This window comes from Solanum verrucosum, unplaced genomic scaffold, assembly GCF_900185275.1.
Source record: "Solanum verrucosum unplaced genomic scaffold, falcon-dt-bn FXZP01000051.1, whole genome shotgun sequence".
Classification (NCBI taxonomy): domain Eukaryota; kingdom Viridiplantae; phylum Streptophyta; class Magnoliopsida; order Solanales; family Solanaceae; genus Solanum; species Solanum verrucosum.
In genome coordinates, this window is record NW_026020110.1 from 952,141 (window position 1) to 956,830 (window position 4,690).

Sequence of the window (4,690 nt, forward strand, 5' to 3'; positions counted from 1 at the left end):
TATGCAACATGTAAGGTTATAGCTTATTTGCCCTCGAGACAACTCAAGGTGTATGAGAAGAATTATCCAACTCATGACCTTGAGCTAGCGGTCGTTAGTCTTTGTTTAAAGATATGGAGACACTATCTCTGTGGGGTACATGTGGATGTGTTTACCGACCAACAGAGTGTTCAATATGTTTTAAGCCAAAAAGAATTGAATCTTCGACAAAGGAGGTGGTTTGGAACTCTTGAAAGATTATGATATGAAGTGTCCTTTACCAGCCCAGAAAAAAATGTGGTTGCGGATGCTTTGAGTCGTGTATCTATGGGTAGTGTGTCACATGTGGAAGAAGATAAAAGGGAGTTTAGCCTGTGATGTACATAGGCTTGCCCGGGTTGGGTGTCCGACTTGAAGATTCCCCAAAAGGAGGTGTCATGGTCCGTCATCAAATTCTGAGTCATTGGTTATTGTTGACGTGAAGTCTAAGCAACATCTTGACCCTATTTTGATGGAGCTTAAAGTGTCGGTTTTTAACAAAGCATTATATAAACTTTCTCTCAGGAGAAGATGGTGCTTAGGCACCAAATGAGGTTTATGTGTGCCGGATGTGGATGGCCTAAAGAGAGACAATCTTAGAAGAGTCCCATGGGTCCCGATACTCCATCCATCCGAGAGCCACCAAATGTATCGTTACTTACATGAGATTTATTGGTGGAACGGAATGGAAAAGAGACATAGCAAATTTTGTGGCTAGGTGCTCAAATTGCCAACAAGTCAAAGCTAAGCACCAAGGACCGGGAGGTCTAACTCAAGATATTGATACTTGGTTGGAAGTGGGAAGAGGTCATATAGACTTCATGGTAGGTTTGCCTCAAAACCGTAAATGACTCGATTTGGGCATTGTGGATCAATTGACTAAATCAGTCCATTTTCTTCCAGACAAGGTTTCTTTTTCGGCGGAAGATTATTGTAAGTTGTACATTAAGGAGATTGTGAAGTTACAGGGGCCCCATTGGTCAATTATTTCGGATAGAGGTAACCAATTTACTTCCCATTTTTGGAGGTCTTTCCAAAGTAGGCTTGGTACTCAAGTGAAACTTAGTACTGCATTTCACCCTCAAATGGATGGTCAAGCGGGAACGTACCATCTAAACCCTAGAGGACATGTTGAGAGCGTGTGTCATTGACTTTAAAGGCCAATTGGGATGACCAACTACCTTTGATAGAATTTTCCTACAACAATAGCTACCACTCGAGTATTGCTATGGCACCCTTTTGAAGCACTTTATGGTATAAAGGGTGTCGATTTCCGGTTGGGTGGTTTGAAGTGGGTGAATTTGCTCTTCTTGGTCCCGAGGTAGTCTATGAGGCCTACAGAAAAAGTTCACTTATAAGGGATAGGTTGAAAATGGCTCATAGTCGACAAAAATCTTATGCCGATAATAGAAAGGAGGGATTCTTGAATTTGAAGTAGGTGATTGGGTCTACTTGAAGATCTCACCCATTAAAGGGGTGATGAGGTTTGGTAAGAAGGGGAAGCTTAGCCCCCGATATGTTGGGCCTTATGAGATCTTGAAACATGTCGGAAAGGTCGCTTATGAGCTGAAATTGCCTATCGAATTGGCCCCCGGTTCACCCGGTGTTCCATATTTTTATGTTAAAGAAGTGTATAGGTTTCGATGTCCATTCTCCCTCTAGAAGGTTTAGGGGTGAATGAGAACCTTTCTTATGAAGAGGTTCCGGTCGAAATCTTAGATCAAGTTAAGAAGTTGAGGAATAAAGAGGTTGCCTCCGTAAAAGTCCTATGGAGAAACCACCTAGTTGAGGGTGCAACATGGGAGGCCGAGGCCGACATGAAGTCCCGCTACCCTCATCTTTTTCCTCCTACTCCTAGCCAAAGTTGAGGTTAGTAGTCTCTCTTAATTAGGTATAAATTGAAAATCATGTGTGTTGATGATTATGACATGATTTCCTTGTATGTGCATATTTTTGTGAAAATTCATGCTTAAGTTGTATTTTGAGTTTTCATGAATTTTGTTTCTCATGGTTGAAATTGCACCCATAGATGTTGTGTGATGTTGTCTTCATGAGAGTTGTAATGAGCATGCTTGATGTTGTCTTGTTAAAGAAATGTCTTGTTGATTGCTTAATATATATTTGATGCTCATTGAATATGGAGAAGGTAGTTCCTCCTATACTTATGTGAAGTAAAGAGTTTTGAGCTAGTGATGTTGTGGATTAAATTCCTATATGATATGATGTTGTTGTGTGATTGGTTGTTGTGCTGCTAGTTTGAGTCATTGTCTCCCTAGAAAGAAGTCCAAGTGACATTAGGGGACGAATGTTCTAAAGGGGGGTATTGTAACACCCCAGAAATTCTATGACTTAAGTTAGAGCCTCACCTTATGAATAATGACTCAAAAATAGTTAAAATTATGTTTCTAAACCTAAATTAATGCAATTGACTTGGTTTGGAAGAGTAAAAGCCTAAAGGTCAAGAAATGACGACGTCCGAAAACTAGAGAAGAATGTGTTCTGGTGTGTCCTTAGGTTTTGGGCAGGTTTGGGAGTGTCGTATGATAGTATAATCTTGTAAAATGATTTAAATTAGGTAAATATATGTTTTTAGGGTCAAAACGTTCGAATACGACCCCTCGGGGCCACCTTGGCCTAGCAAGCTACCAAGGCAGCTTGCAAATTGCACTTGGAGGGAATAGGTCCGGGCGGGACTAGCTCCCCTAAGGAGCAAAAATTTAGTTTGTGATGCGGTAGTGTCGCGGACTCTACTGTCTCGAAATTTAATTCCAAATATCTTTAGGGATCAGCTCCGCGTCGCGGACTTGTTCCGCGACGAAAATGCAGAAATTCAGAAATCAATTTTTACTTCATTAAAGATTCCAACTAAGTGAGGGTATTTAGGGTGCTTTAGGGGACGTGTATATAATTATTTTTAAGTCAATTTACCTCACTTTTATCACTCAAACACAAAACCCCAAAGATCAAAACCTAAAGTTCCTCCTTCTTTCTACTATCTCTCCTCAAGAACTCCATTGAAGAAGATTGGAGCTTCAAGAAGAAAACCAACTCTCCAAGGTTTCATCTTGGATTTTTGTGGTTAATTCGTCAATAAGGTATGGTTGCTTATCACTCTTGGGATTCCTTTCCCCAAGAGGCCCCTTTAAGATGAATTTCAAAATCTCCAATTTCTAGATTTCAATCCAAAAATGTGGGTCTTCTTTCTAAAGTGAAATTGATGTTATAAAACTGACTTTGATTGATGTTATATGAACAATGGATGAATGTATGTTGTATTGCTGGTTTCTTGAAGAATTCCCCATGAGACTCTGTTTCTCTTTCTTTTCCTTATTTTAACCCTAGTTTATGTTGGATATTGATTGAAGGCTATGAATTGAATGTGATGTTATGTATTTCATGTTTGTATGATGATTCTACCCTAGGTTATGTATAATTTCTATGAAATTAGGGTGGAGTCTTTGGAATGAAGCCTCAAAATATGAAGGGAATATGTCAATTTCTTATATTGATGTTGATTATGTTATTACTTCATGACTTACCTTGTATTATGTATTGGTTATGAATTGTTTGGTAATTGAAGTATGAATATCCCATGAAGGGCAAGAAGGTATGAAGGCTGGTTCTTCTTTGAACTCAAGTATGAAAGGTGAATTACTTAGATTGTAATAACTATACCTAATGTGTTTTGTGGTGTTGATGACCTAGTTTCCTCAACCTTAACCCTCTACACTTGAATTAGCTATGAAGTATGTATGTATGTTATGGTATGATTGTTATATGATTGAAAGGTAGTTCTCATGATTATAATGTAAAGTAAAGTGAAAGGTTTTCTCACTTGCTAAGTGTTTCTAAAGTGAAAGGATTGTTACTCACTTATGAACACAATACGAGCTATTATGGCAAGATGTCTACATAAGAGTCTAGTAAAGCCTAATGTGAACTTATGTGATGACTAAAGATGATTACAAAAGGGAATTAGACTTTTAGCACTGAAAGGGCATGTAAATGAGATGGGGGTCTCACGTTTAGTTTGTCCGGCTCCCCACATGGGTTTCCCCACGTTTAGCAAGTCCAATTACCCACGGTATGTGTTGTCTCATGAGATGAAAACCCACATTTAGTAAGTTAGGGTTTCTAGAAGCAATCTCATTGACCCTTAACTATGTGCCCACATATGACTCTAGCTTAGTGGATCCACCTAGATAGCTATGTACGAATGGTTACACCTTGGGCAAGTGTTAACCCTCTCTTTTCGGTGTGGGAGTAAAACACTGGATTCCATGTAGCTCTCATGGTCTATTTCGGTTATTGCAATATTTCCCTAATGTAAAAGTAAATGATGGTATGAAAGGTGTGAACTCTTACTAGGGCTTTCTTAAGGGTTTCTACATAGTGTAAGGGAGGGTATAGGACTTCTCTTGCACATTGCACTGTGGGATCCTAAGATATGGTTGTAGTAGTGCTCTCTTATGATTATGATAATTATGACTTATGTATGTTGAAGCTATGTTATGTATGATCATTATGAATATGGTAAGTTATGATGAGATATGATCTTATGAATGTATGCATGAAGTATTTGCTTAATGTGATACTTGGCTTTAAATAGGGTTATGGGGTTCTATTCTTTGCATTGCACTAGTAGTTGCTTGGGTTCTCTACATGTTGGGAT